This window comes from Ailuropoda melanoleuca, chromosome 10, assembly GCF_002007445.2.
Source record: "Ailuropoda melanoleuca isolate Jingjing chromosome 10, ASM200744v2, whole genome shotgun sequence".
NCBI lineage: Eukaryota > Metazoa > Chordata > Mammalia > Carnivora > Ursidae > Ailuropoda > Ailuropoda melanoleuca.
The window spans coordinates 61,597,029-61,612,583 of record NC_048227.1 but is presented as its reverse complement, the minus strand read 5'-3'; the positions used below and the strand labels follow the sequence as shown (position 1 = coordinate 61,612,583).

Below are 15,555 nucleotides of genomic sequence, written 5' to 3'. Positions count from 1 at the left end.
GGGCTGGATTCTTCCTATTCTCAAAGAGTATTTGTGATTACTTTGGCAGACAAAGCACATATTTCCTGTGACCTGTAATATATCAAAATGTTCAGTGGAAATAAGCATTTTGGTGGGTTTTTTTTTTTTTTCTGTAGAACATCTTTTCGTCTGCTCTTACACTTTAATTATTTTGTAAGCTAACAAGTGCGGGACACTTTTTTTAGTTTTAAGACATTAGTCTTCATCTCAGATGATCTAAACTGTGTTTTGATTTTCCTTTGATTACAATCTCTCTCCCTTTTTTTAATCTGCTAACATAAGCTCATATTCAACTAGAAAATTTGCTTTCTCCTCAAGTTCATGAGTCAGCATAGATTTCCTTCAAGCATAGTACAAATCGTGTAAGAAATTTACAGACTTCAAGAAGGGAAAAAAAAAACTGAAATAGTAGTTGAGGCCTTAAATGAGGACAGTTTTTGCTCTATTTCAGCTGCTCAGAGACTGGGCTATTGACAATAAGAGTATTGACAAACAAGTTCACCAGGTTCTTGCTTTAATTCTGGATGGGTTCTAAGTAACTTATGTCAATCTTACAGCTACTCGGAGGGCCAGAAAACCAATGTTTCCAGGACCATTCTTCTGCTCATCTCACTTTGGGCAAATTTCACTAGAGAGCAGAATGAAAAAGGATAAAATAAAAATACTTTCTTTTTATAGTTGAATGACATTCTCCCTATGCGTAAATTATAACTTGGAAATTATTGTCAATTCCAAACTTCCTAAGTTTAAAGCCACATGGGAGTCACTCTTGGAGTTCTGGTGAGCGCTAAGAATTACTGAGGCTTTTAGGCAAACTTAACACTTACTTCGGGGTTTAGGGGATGCCTCCAATATTATCTACGATGTTTGAAGAGAGAGAGAAGCATCTCTGTGGGAGTATAGTGTAAGCAAGAAGGTTGCTAAAGATGTCACTTGAGTTTAATCGTGATATTAAACTAATCTTTCCAAAGAAGGTCCCAGAAGTAGGTCCATCTGGTGCCTCCATTGAGGTAGATTACCAGGAATGAAAGACGTCTGCTTTGAGCAATAAAACAACAGAAGGCACAAAGTTTGAGGAATGACTAAAAAATGCCCTATGCTTTCCAGCCTTTCAGCTTCAGCTTTCCTCCTCCTTCAAACAAAAAACAAAAAACAAAAAACAAAAAAAGCCCCCAAAAAACAAAGAGCAAAACAAACAAAACAAAACAAAAAACCCCAACTCTGCACAATAGTTACCCCCTCCGAAGAACCATTCTTGATGTGCATCCCCCCACTTCCATGTTAAAAGTAACCTCTCCTTCTTCACGCTCTCAGCATTTCTCTGCACCTCCCCTCATATATTATGATTCTTAGTACACTCTACCCTACATTATGGTAAGATACAGATGCCCCCATTGAACCCCTGGGGCCAGCAGTGTCTGTGATTCACCTTCTGATTCCCCAAATTGCCCAGCCAAGTGCCTTCAGTATGAAGTTCCAGGGGAAAAAAAAAAAAGTTTATGCATCCCTCACTTACTCTTAAAAGCCTGCTTTGTGCCACGCCCTAAACTGGGCCCCAGGTGAACAGCGGTACATGAAACAAAAAGACAGAATGAATAAATGACCGTACCGAAAGCTGAAGGCCAAAACAGTGCTGAGTCTTTTTCTTGTGGCATGTGTACATTCTGACATAATTTGGTCTGCAATCCTCATGGCCAAATTGACATTCAGCTTGACATCAATAGTGAACCATGTGTCCCTAGGCTACTCGTTCCAGGAGCTCTGCACTGCGGGTGAGAATGCCTTTTAAGCTGAAAGCTTTGTCTTTCCCACTGTATATGGAAAAATTGACTATGCAGTTTCATAGAGAAGGTCTAGCAAAGAAATGTTTATATTGGAACAAGCCCCATCTCTAAATCTGGGCTTGTTGCTGAATGGTATTTTGTTTCCTTGGATCAGGGAAGGGGTCTGGAAACATCTGTAACTAAAGTATTGTTTTAAAATCAGCACAATTTTTCCCCCTCAAATGATAGATAACAGAATTACTTTAAATCAAATGGGCTCAGCCTTCCTCCTCTATTTCCTTTTGTAAATGTGTATTATTTTGTTGTCATTAGCGTGGCTGCGCACAGAATAGACTCGTAGCATTCGAGGCATTGCCTGCTCCTTTGCAGTCATTTTGATATTAGTTTGTATACTTTCCCTTCACTTTTATAACTGGGCTTGAACAGACCAGCTATCAGGATTACAGTAGTTATTTGGGACCAAATTTTAAATGCTACAGATAATATCAGATTGTAAAGTGATTCTGAAACCATCCTCAAAATCTTTACTAAAAAGAAATGTGCCGATTATTTGTGCCATTTATAAATGTAAACTTGAATGAAGTCAAGTTTTATATTAGGCAGTATTTTACCAAAATTATAAAATAAAAATTTTAAGGGACGGAAGTTGGGGATAAAAAAAATTGAGGAAACAATCCCAAATAACATGAAAAGAGTGGAAATTCTATACCAATTTTGAATATCATTCATGTTCTAAGAAGAACTGAAGTAGTTTCTGGACAGTTCATGATATTATAGTTAAAATTTTGTTAGTATAGATTAACTATTTGTTGGAAAAGTTTTTGTTTTGTTTTGTTTCTTTTTAAATTAGCTCCCCACATTATGGAGCTAAATGTTCCATATGTTCTAAATGTTCCTTTCCCATGCTTTCTATAAGCACTTGGTGTTTGATATATTTGTTTATTTATGAACTGTTTGAAAATGGCCCTGTCATCAGAGTCCCTGAACAGACTTCAATCTTGCCCTGAAGGTTCATTCTTCTGAGCCTTTTAGAGGCTTGACACACAGCAGAGATATAAAATGTTTGTTTCATGAATTCTACTGCTCACATTTTACAAATTCACAAATAAGAACACTTGGGGGTAGAGTCTTATTGTCCCTTGTCTCATAAAATTTGTTTCATAAAATATATCAATGGCAGTGTGGAGGTTCAACAAATAATCCTAAATTTTGAGCCCGTCCCAAGCCCTCTGTGGGAGTTAGCCTCCCTCAGTGCTGAAGGACAAAGGTGTTGGTTTCATGGCTCCGTCAAAATTATAGTGATGGTATTTTATTAGTACAATTTATGGGTCATAGTCTTCCTGTTAGTTAGGGCCAGATGTGTCAGGCTGCCATACATTCTGCCTAACCAGACATCTGCTTCTGATTCATAAGGGGAAACACCTGCACACATGCTGATGTATATTACACAAAGGGGCGTCCTTTCCCAAGGCCCATTGTCAGATCCCTCAAATGGAACAAGAGAGGTGTCAAGGACACAGCTGGATGTCATATGACCAGGTTCTAACAAGGGTTGACTTCTCTAACGAGTAATCTACACTATTTGCTTCGCAGTCCATTTCTATCTATACTATGTAGAAACTGTTAAAAACTGAAACACCAGCTACAAATTACTATATTTAAATTAATAATAATTGCCATATGCCAAATCAAGCAATTACAGAGGGCTGATGGGCAATGTTTCCTATCCTGAGTGCCACACGCAAAGCAAAGCTGAAAAAGGCTTAAAAGTGTCCTCTCCCATCTCCTGCTCCCACTTCTCCATCCCACCCCACCCACCCCTTCATCTGCTCTGCCCAGGGAGTGGTATTAAGACGTTTTGATGATGTTGGCATTCACCTGTGAAACCAGAAGATGGTACTAGTGGAATAACTTTAATGAGATTCTTGACAAATCTGATAACCATGAGCAGAGTTGATTTATATCCCAAGACAGACCTGTGAAAGGCAAAGGAGGACAGTGTGGGCCTGTCTGCAGCCCCCAGAAGAGATGTGAACTTCCGCAATACCCATGCAATTCTGAACATCATTTTCTTCATCATCATCAAGAAGTGTGGCTTAGAGAAAGGAGGACTGAGGGTTGCATTAACATGCTCTAGGCAAATGGTTCTGATAAGTCCCTTATTTCTCTAGGTCTCAGTTTTCCCACATTTAAGATGAGGGGTGAGACAAGGTAATCACTAAGATCCTCACCAACTCTTGAGTCCTGTGATTCTGTAACACCAAGATACGTTCAGTACATGTGTATTAAGCACCTGCTATGCAAGGCACTGAGGATACAGCGACAAATCAGACAAATCCAGTTTCTGTGCTTGGGGAGTTCAGTCTTCTGGGGAGGAAAGACAGTGAACCGGTAACTTCGGGTGTCATTGCTGAGCTGCATGCCATAAAGAAAGAGTGAGAGCCCCCCTGCGGGGCCACCAGTTAAAACAGACGGTCATGGCACAGAAATATCTAAAAGGAAAGGAGGAAACTACTAGCTGTTGAACCCCTTGCACGCCCATCTGTTGGACTCGAAATGCACAATATTAGTTAATCCTCGCAGCTACTCTAGGAGATAATATTATCCCTTTTCCAGAAGGGGAAACTGAGACCTCACGTTAAATAGCCTGGGTGGTAGAACCGGAACGGGAATCCAGATTATCTCATGCTTTCCACTCCTCCAAGTTGTCTCCAAAGGCCATGACTATAGGGAATTATGGTTGCTGTAAGGAGTAGACGGTAGTGTATCACATGAATGCACATAGGAGATCAATCATCAAGGTCTAGAAGTTGGGGGTACCCTACATGCAAGCGTATTTGGAGGAGAAACTGATGCACTCATTCAACAAATACTTCCTGAACGGGTGCCAGATGCAGAGTTCACAAATGAATGAATACACGTGTGTGCATTTCTAAAAATGCCAAAGAGTAGATTTCCATCATATTCTGACAACTGGGGGTGCAAAATCTAAAGAAAAATTACCTAAAGGTACATATTTGTATGTAGAGAGAGAAAGAGAATTTGTAAGCTGTTGGAAGAATAAGAAAGAATTAACACATTTGAGGGAACTTCCCCCTGTCTCTGAAATGTTCTTCATTTCCTCATTTAACAATGGATTCACTGAAATTACATTGAGAAGCCTATCAAAATTGATTATTTGAAAAGGATCCTACCTTTGAATACAAACTCTTATCTATTTGGATTTCCTGGAAATGTGCTCCATCGACTGAACAGGGGGGAAATGTCACTTTTTCCAGATTGTTACAAATTATGGTAGAAGAGGTCCGAATATGTGAAGTGCAGTCTATCTTTAAATAGTGCAGTTTCAATCCCCAGATGGCTAGAATTCAATTTGTTAGCTCTTTTCAGTCTGTTACTAGCTCTTCCAAAAATATATCTTGTAAGAGGCGTTTGTATCCATGCTTTTTCCTGACTCTGGCCCCTAGTGGGACTACTTAAAAATCTGTTGTCAGTGCCACATTAATGTTTAGAATAATTATAGCTAAAAAGACCTTTCCCCTTCAACAAAGAATAGTTCTCTCCTAAGAGCTGATTAAATTTTTATGAAATGGAAAGTTGAGCTCAGGATGTTGGAGGAGATAATCGGTGTTATCATAGTTTTGCCTCTTTTCAGAGGCGATCACTGAGGAAGGCTGAGGAACAGGGCTATCTAGGAAGGAGACACATAGCTCGCCATCAACAAAGACAGTGAGGAGGGGACCACGAGGCAGGTGTGATTAAAAAGCAACTGGATAGAAATAATCCTAAACTTCTGGCCTAATTTTAGCTCAGTTCACACAGCCACAGTAATTTCTGGTATCACATTTAATAATTTTCTAACAAAAGCTGAGTTTCCTTCTGTTTCGGGGTTTTAAAACCATCCTAATTGGTCAATTAACATTTTTTTAGTGAGCCTTCAAAGATTTGGTAAAAACAACTTGGATATTTGAAAGAGGCCTTGGCCTAGGACCGGCTAAAAAAGAAAGTCAACCAGATGTCATTTCATACATCTGCGGGACCATTAAATGGTCCCCAGATAAAGAGCTGGCAGGTCAATTATTTCCTACTGCTGCTTGAGTACCTTCTCCTGCCGTACTCCTGGGGGTGATGGTGGGCTGGTTACTCTGCACCTGCTCTCCTCCACTCCCCCACTCATCCTAGCTTGGCCCCTGCCTGCCTGCCTCACTCTGCCTGCAGAGGCTGCCGAGCCTTGCAGAGCCTTGCAAACTGCAGTACTCGAACTCCCTTGTTGAACCAGAAAACAGGAGAAGGGAAAGGTGGGGTAGTTCTGCCCTGTTCCCTCTCTGCCTTAAGCACTGCCTCCTGGGCAGAACTGTGGCCCCTGCAAGACGTTGGATTTCATGTTGGCCCCCACCCGGGTTAGCGTACCAAACCTTTTTTTTTTTTACTCCTTGGGCCCTAGAGGTGGTAGATTTGTGTTCCCATTGCTTCTCCATTCCTTGTGCCTTAACTTCCCCACACTTCATTTGAACCCCTAAAGTGAATTCTATTTCCTGCTGGGCCCCTGACTGACTGACTATATCCATGGACAGGCTGTCTTTTGAAATTCATGGCTTTCCTTTCTGGTGGGGGAACACTTTCCAAAAGCATCTGCTGCATTAGCTGTTTTAATTCACAAACTATTTGACTTTCATGTAAGGGAATAATGAAGAGATGAGAGCAAAAAAAATTTAGCAAACTCTGAGAACATGATCTTAAATTTCACAATTCCACCTCATTTGGTTTGAATCATTGCTCAATCTTTCCCTATTCCCCTTTTCAACTCCAAGCCAGCTGGAGAGGCCAACCTTTAGCCTTAGCCTGTGGGTCACTCTGCCATGTTCTGCCAATCTAAAGCCAGAGGTGGGTGGGACTCCCACTTATTAGCTGCCTTGGTCCCTGAGGAAACAAGATTCTCTGAATTTGGATCCCAGCTCCCCTTTTAGAACAGAAAACTAGCCTATAAATTCTCTTATTTGAATTTTAAAATTTAGTATCTCAGTCACTGGAAAATGGGAGTACTGTGCACTATTCTGAGAATTTACCTCTGCCTTAAATTAGTACACCCCAACTAGAATAAATAAGCCCTCGAAAACTATTCCAGATTGCACAGGTAGAACAGGACATATAGACATGTGAAAGGCTTTCCCATGGGATGATGTAGCTGCTAGCTGTAAGACAAAAAACAAAGGAAGAACAAATTAGGAAAGGAATGTTCTTATGCTTATTTTTTTTAACTCTGTATAATGATCACGGTACATAGTGAATAACAAGGAAGTTAGGGAAATTATACACAAGCATCTGAATCTATTGTCAAGACCACATTAGTCACTTCCCAGAGATGATGTTTTAGAGACCTCACCAGGTCTAGACATGGAAATCCAATATCCAGCCAACCTAAGTGGGATCTTTTGTTTTTCTTTCATTTTTTTTCCTTTATTCTTTTGTGAGCATTTGTGTGCCCTCCGTAGAGATGAAGAAATAAAATATTGCCTATATATATATATATATATATATATATATACACACACATATATATATCCTTCCTCAATCCCATTCCCCTCTTTTACCCTTAAACGACCTGATTTCTGGGACACCCAGGTGGCTCAGCTGGTTGAGTGTCTGCCTTCAGCTTGGGTCATGATCCCGGGGTCCTGGGATCGAGTGCCATGTCAGGCTCCTTGATCAGCTAGGAGCCTGCTTCTCCCTCTACCACTCTGCCTTCCGCTCCTCTGCTTATTCTCTCTTTTTCTCTCTTTGACAAATAAATAAATAAAATTTTTTTAAAAAAAGACCTGATTTCTTAGATTTACATTCATATCTTATACTTTTCTTTATATATGTATGTCCCTACATAACATACAGTATACTATTATTTTGCATGTTTCTAAATGCAGTATATATGTAGTGTTTCTGTTCTGCAGCTGGCTTTTTTCCTCAATATTATATTTAAAAGATTGATTCATGATTGAAGATCTTCACTTGTAGAGATTTGTCCAAACACTCTCCAAAGTTTCTACACTATTTGCCCTCATTTGGTTCATTCTTTACAGATTCAAATTTCCTTGTTTCAGCTAACAAATTTTCAAAACCTCCTTGCTGTTTGCTAATGACTCTGATAGGCGATGAAGCTCCAAAGATGAACAAGCCACTATCCCTGTTCTCAAAGAGCTCACAGCGATTTCAGAGAGGCAGGAGTGCAAATTAAAAACTGTGATAGCATGTTCCACATGCTCTAATGAGATATGTGCAGAGTGGCATGGGAACACAGAGGAAATGCAACTGAGTCTGAGACTAAGGAAAGGACTTGTAACTGATGGGAGGGAGACAGACACCCCAAGCTTCTAATGCAAAGTCAAGGTGATCAAAAGAAAGGCATATTTGGGAGAGAAAGGAAATCTATAGTTTAAGTAGAGCAGAGGGAGCCCAGTTTAAGTTGACCCTAAAGGACAGGTTGGTGTTGGATTATGAAAAGAGAGCCTTGTACATCATGCTAAAGAATTTTATGTACTCATGTAGGCAATGAATGAAGAGCCACTGGGAGTTTTGAAGTAGACTAGGAGTATTATGAGGTTTCTTAAAATTAATTCTGATAATAAAGAATGAACTGGAAGGGCGAATGTCTGGTGACCAAGAGAGGAGGGTGGAGATAATTATAATAATCCAGGAGAGAAACATCAAGGTCCTAAACTAAGTAGTGGAAGTGGGAACAAGGGGGAAGACTCATCTTGGCAAGCATCTCAGAGGTAGAGCACAAACTCTATGAGGCACAGCATACAAAGGGTGGGAGAACGTGGGAACAGTCTAACCCAGGTGGAGGCAATGAGAGGCACTTTGTGTAGGGAGAATTTTAAAACAATAATAAAACTTGCTGAACCACAGTCTGCTTTTTATTATCCTCATGTGCCAGCATTTCTAAACAATGTCAATGAGAAAATTCTCCTCCCTTAAAAAATCTTTTGTTGTCTAAGTTCTACGCAGTTGCTGTGGTTACTGTTGAGTTTAAATAATATAACAAATATGTCAGCTTCAAATTAGCACATTCCAATTACTTAACCTTTAATAAACATTGCATTCTACACAGAAATTAATTCAGGGAACTTCCAGTCCTACAGTCCCCCTAGTACAGATGGAGGTATTAGTTTAGAGAGTAAGTTTATAACAGTTCAGAATTGTGTAAGGCCTTTCTGACTTGAGACTCAAGCTCTGCAGCACTCCATCTGTCTCCATTTAAGCCATGGATTTGAGATAAACAATGATAGTACAGTGGTTGTGAAAAGGAAGAGACAGAACTTGGGTACTTAAATGTTATTCTGTGTGCAAACCATTTTCTGATCTTTGCAGAGTTCATTCTTTGTAAGCATTTCCAAAACTTACATTACTGCCAAATGTATTGATAAAATTTGAAAGTATCACTCCATTACTTTTTCCTTTTACGTTCTATCGTCTCTATCTGAGATACCATATAAGAAGAAAAATAGATTTGGGAGAGCATATAATAAGGTTACTATGGGATGCATTCAACTCCATGTGCCTACAGACCTGGAGATGACTTGTCTAACAGGCACTTGGAAACAAGAGCAGTGTGGCATAAAAGAGCGAGATCAGGGACACGTAGAGGGACTTGGGAGTCACCAGAATATAGATGGAGGATGAAACTGTGGGAGAGGATGACATCACAAAGTGTGTCGATAGAAAAGAGCTGTAAGGAGGTGATCCTGGAGAACATCAACAGTGTGGAGGCAACAGAAGAAGAGGAGCAGCCCTCCCTTCCTGCCACTCCCCCCAACCCCCAAAATACTGAGAAAGATAAGCAGGAGAAAAACCTGAAGACAGAGTTGTCCTGGAAACCAAGAGAAGAGAGAATTTCAAGGACAGAATTTCAACCATGTTAAGTACTAGAACGAGAACAAGTAAGACTGGAAAAGCAAAGCCACAAAGACATCAGACGACAGCTTTATCAGCTCTGCCCTGGGTCCTCTGACAGCTCCTCGGTGGCACAATGGAGACAGAAGCCAGGCAATGCACAGAGCCAAGGGTTGGCATGAAGAAAGCAGAGCCAGTGTAATTGTATTCTCTCCCACTCTTGAAGTTTGGCTGAGCAAAAGAGGAGGAGAATAAAAGGGAGGTAGAACTGACCGAAGGTGTTCTTAGAATCTGAGCACCAGGGAAGAAGTCACAGCTCATCCAACACAGGACCCAGGACCTAACTATGCTCTGCCTCTCACCCCTGTGGGTGTAAGTTGCTGGATGCTGTGTGAGAGAAGGAGGCCAGGTAATGGCACGGGGTCAGGTGGATGGGTCCCAGAGCACAAAGAGAGGGCTCACCTCTTCTAATATGAGGAGTGCCATCCTCTCTGAGATGAGCAGAGGAAATTAGAATGAGTCAAGATTAAGATGAGGGGAACCTGGGTGGCTCAGTTGGTTAAGCGTCTGCCTTCAGCTCAGGTCATGATCCCAGGGTCCTGGGATTGAGCCCTGAGTTAAGTTCCCTGCTTAGTGGGGAGCCTGCTTCTCCCTCTGCCCCTATCCACCCCACCCACCATGTTCTCTCTCTCTCAAATAAATAAATAAAATCTTTAAAAAAAAAAAAAAGGATAAAGATGAATCTTAACAGATAGTACGAGATTTTTCACCCAGTGACCTCTATTTTCTCACTGAAAGAAGAGGCAAGGTTATTTCCTGAGAATAAATGGGTACAGTAGAGGTTTGGGATGTATTTCTCCTTTTCTACTAATTCACAGTAGCATTTCTTCAGTGACGCATAAACCCATGAGGAAGAGCGTAACGAAAGAAAAGCAGGACCGCCAGTGCTTTGTGCTTTGCATCTTGAGTGATCCAGGGTAAGCATAGCACTGAGGGACTGTGAGGACTTCATGACAGGAGAGGCACATTTATTAGCAAAGGAAGCTGATGGAACATTCCAACCAGTCAACCTGCCCAAGGAAGCACTACTGTCTTCCCTGGGCGCACTGAAAGGAAGCCACTGTAAGTTAATAGACAATTAAGCTTCCCAATTCCTTGTGAAAAGAAAAAACAATTTAGTCAGACATTTGCAAGACCGTGGGCCATTAAAGGGTGATGACCAAATTGGAATGTCTATAAAAAGCACTTAACTCCGTGCCTGGTGTCGGTCAATAAATATTAGCTGTTATTATTCATAAAAACCCAGTGGAAGATGACAGAAATGTCTGTCATCTCACAACATTGATTCCTGCCAAGTGGTGAAGGAGTCATGTAAAAATCCCCCAAATGCCTGTAACTCTGAAGTCATTTCTCTCTGCTTGTTCTTCTAGCCCTTCTACACCACATCTCTTCCTTTCTTGGAAATGTGTCTATGGCATTTGCCCCAGTAAATTAAATAAAACTGAGTCAGTTTTGAGATATTAAAAAAAAAAAATCTGGTCAAGGCTATGTTGTGGAACTATAGCTTGGCAGGCAGGGAGTGAAAAGAACAAGTTACGTAAGATGATGTGATGAGGACCCAGAGCAGAAAGCCAGATGTTAGCAGATTTTTTCAAGAAAATCAAAGGAAAAAAGGCACCACTAATGCTCCATTATGTTATATAAGCGCAATCACTACTACAAATGAGCAACTTACAAAGTATTTAAAGTAACTTTTCCAGGAGACAATTAAAGAAATTTTCATCAGTATTAATGAACATAATCATCCCTAAATCCAGCACTTCAAAAGAAAATCTTTATGGCTTTAGGGCTCTAAACTTTCTCGTTTGATCCTTTTGGTTATACGACTAGAGAGAACCAAGGGTGGTAGTATTTCATCACAGCCAGAGTCTGTTGGTATCTCCAGTCCGAGTAACATTGGACCAAGTACAGGGTTTGGGAATAGTTAGTTGAGATCTTTGGGTGGAGCACTGACTTCCTGCCCAAGAGAATTCTCAAAAAGCCCATAAAAAGTACTGAAGAAAAGCCACACTAAATGCGACGTAAATGCCATGATAAATACCTCCCCACTTTACAGAATTAAAGGACCTGGATTAACTCCGGTCAAGACAGCTCTGTGCTTCTCAGAATTCCTCAGAACCAGATCCTTGTCTCTGTCTCACTGGTGATTACAACGAGAGCTGGAGTGTTTTGCACGCCAGCCAAGGCATGGCAGACACAGGTCCCAAGCAATGAGCTCAAACGTAGCTCCAAGAGCCCACTGGGAGAAACAGCTTGTGTTCAGCAATGCCCTAGCTTTATTCTGCCAATTATAAGAAGAAATGCCTTCCAACTGGATAAGTCTCTGAAGAATGTTGAAACCACTTCCCTAATCAAGCTATGGTGAAATCACTGTCAAAATCTAAAACTTAACTTCACCTATTGAAATGTGGGTAATTTCAATTACGCAAACAATAACTTAAAAAGACCCAAGGGATGATACATGGGGAATTCTGTCCACATTCAAGTAAAATTGATCAAGAAGTCAACTTTTGCTAACTACTACACATTGCATAGTGCCTTTAACTTATTTTGGCACTTTGACATAAACTTTGTATATGAACAAACAGGATGTGCTAAGCCCTCCCTGAAAAAATAGAGAGTCAAACGTTACCAATAGCTTAATTCAGTACTGCTTTCCAACCCAGATACCTTATCTTTTATTTTTATAGACACGGAAAAGATGGCCTGTAAGATGCCTACCCAGGTAATAAATTCATATGTTCTCAGAAGTCGCTCCTCCCCAGCAAAGGCTTAATTGTTATTTCTGAATACATTAAATTGAACCATTGGTCCCTATTAAAAGGCCCCTGAATACTGATTCTTAGGTCTGCCTAAGTTTTTTTTTTTTAAGATTTTATTTTTATTTATGTGACAGAGAGACAGCCAGCGAGAGAGGGAACACAGCAGGGAGTGGGAGAGGAAGAAGCAGGCTCCCAGTGGAGGAGCCCGATGTGGGACTCGATTCCGGAATGCCGGGATCACGCCCTGAGCCGAAGGCAGACGCTTAACCGCTGTGCCACCCAGGCGCCCCAGGTCGGCCTAAGTTTTAAGCAGATGGAAGTCAGCATTGTGCAAGACCCACAGACTCAGAGTAAAGGCACAAAGGTTTAGCTTTTAAGTGAGCATAATATTCAATCTTAAGGTGACTTTTATTATTCACGTTAAAAAAATGGAATTCTCTAAAACTAAAACTAGAGCTAAAATCATTGCTGCCTGGAAATGAGGAGAAAAGTGAACTCATTGTATACATACATAAGCAGAAAGAGAATTGGATGTGGGCTGTTAAATCTGAAGAACACTAATTTGGAAGGTAGCAATGACTCTGGACACAAGTGAATAAGTTCAGAGAGGTTTTTGGTTTGGGGTGTTTTTGTTGTTGTTGTTGTTGTTGTTGTTGTTGTTGTTTTAATGCTTTCCACATCGAGCCTCAGTAAATTAAAGCAAAAGCTAATGAATCAAAATTCTAGAAGTCTAATTCAGAAAGCAAGATGAATCAACACTGAGAGACTGTGGACTCTGGGAAACAAACTGAGGGCCTCAGAGGGGAGGAGGGTGGGGGATTGGGATAGGCCGGTGATGGGTAGTAAGGAGGGCACGTATTGCGTGGTGCACTGGGTGTTATATGCAAATAATGAACCATGGAACATTGCATCAAAAACTGGGGATGTACTGTATGGTGACTAATATAACAAAATAAAAATAATTTAAAAAAAGAAAGAAAGATGAATCTATATTTGTAAAATGTTTGCAAATCCTTAGTTGAAGACACAAAGCGAACTTCTACAGTGATCCCCCTGCCCTTGTGCAGTATTTTGCTTTCTGTGGTTTCAGCTACTTGAAGTTAACCTCCGTCCAGAAGCAGCTGATCCTCGAAGTCAATAGTAGCCTAACGCTAGGTCTCAATGCCTACGTCATTCACCTCACTGCATCTCTTCACACAGGCATTCTTTCATCTCATATCATCCAAAAGAAAACAGGTGAATACAGTACAATAAAATATTTTGAGAGAGAGAGAAAGGTCACATTCACATAACTTTTATTACAGTATGCTGTTATAATTGTTCTATTTTATTATTAGTTATTGTGGTTAATCTCTTACTATGCTTAATTTATAAATTAAACTTCATAACATATAACATTAACATTCATGGGTATGTATATACAGGAAAAAACATAGTATGTATAGGGTTCAGTACCATCTGTAATTTCAGGCATCCACTGGGGGTCTTAGAATGTATCAACCACAGATAAGGGGGGGACTACTATATTATAGGTCAGATGTTATTAGAAAAGGTGCAGGGCTGTAGAGTATGCTCTTTATAATGGAATTTTATTATAATTAATTCATGGACATTTGTTGCAGCTGGGGATTAGGGTCTGATTCTCTCCGAGAGAGATCTCAAGATGGGTCTCACATGACGACTTCAGACTCTTCCTAAATTTGATCAATTTCTGCCGTTGTTTGTTTTAATGGGTGTTTGGGGCCCTCAGGTTCCTAAAGAATGCTATTTGAGCATTTAAATTGTTTAGTCTATCAGGCTTTCCAAAAGAAAACCTGAAGGTTCTAGAGATTCAATATCTATGCAAAAGTAGTGACTTTGAGCCAATTAGTTAGCTCCTCTGTGACAATATTTGGAAAACCCAGTGAGATTTTTGTGAATTTTTGTGAACATTTTTAACCTAAAATGGTATTGCTTAGCTTGAGTTTACTATACTCAAGGGATGCAGACTGGACTATACCTCAAAAAAGCATGACTTTAGAATCTTAAGAAAATTTTAAAAATGTCCTGTATGATGAAAATATTGTTAGTTTCAGTCACTGTTCTCTCATATGAAGAATCATATGAGGACAAAAACTATCAATCAGCTGTATAAATGTTATCCTCCTTGTTAAGAAACAATCTCACTTTGTTATATTATCTTATGAAATAATTAATATTGTGATTATATGATGGACCTCTGGAAATAATGCCTTCTGCAATAATATCAACAAATACTGTCACTCCCAGGTCCTTTAAATATAAGTGGCACGTGAGTATACCGTACCAATTTCTTCCTTAAGTTCCATCTAATTCTAATTTCTAAAAATGTAAAATTAGTCAAGTACACACACATTGATTTTTACTCAAAGCCAGACACCATACTGATGATAACAAAGTAAGCAAATGGCAATCTTCACTTTTATTCTTTGAGGCAGAAGTAAATGTCATTGATTAATCCAATCAGTGTTCAAACAAGAGACAAGCTGTAATAATATAGTAGCTAATAACGGAGAGCTATAAAAAGTCTACAAATGATTTTGTGGAAAGTAATTAGTTAAAATGACAATTGGGCTAAAATAAATTGTTCAGTGTAGATATTCCCATTCAATGATTTTCATATATTAATGACTATATATTTTAAGCACATATCTTTTTTTAAGAACTTTTTTCTGGAGTTTAAAGGAAAGATTTTACATTTTTATCCATTTCAGCCTGCTTTGGACTGTTTGTAGCAGCAAAAATTTGGAAATAACCTAACTGTCCAACAAAAGGGGTTGGGTTAATACATAGTAATTGTATACTAGATGGTTAAGAGCTCAAACCCAGGACTCAAACGAAGGATCTAAATTCTAGGTCCGCCATTTCTTGTCTGTGTTACTTGGCTGCACAACAAACCCTAATTCAAAGACTCATCTATAAATTATAGGTGACAGCTATTACCTTCATAGGGTTGTTGTGGGCTAACATGAGAGAAGTATACAAAATGACCAACGCAGTGACTTAAACAGGGAATTTATGTT

The 15,555-nt window shown here is 39.8% G+C and overlaps 1 protein-coding gene across 2 annotated transcripts in view; it reads left to right on the top strand.

The window, feature by feature from the left end:
• Positions 1–15,555, top strand: part of LAMA4 (laminin subunit alpha 4) — a 147,155-nt gene that overhangs the window by 16,942 nt on the left and 114,658 nt on the right. The gene's annotated exons all lie outside the window — the stretch shown is intronic.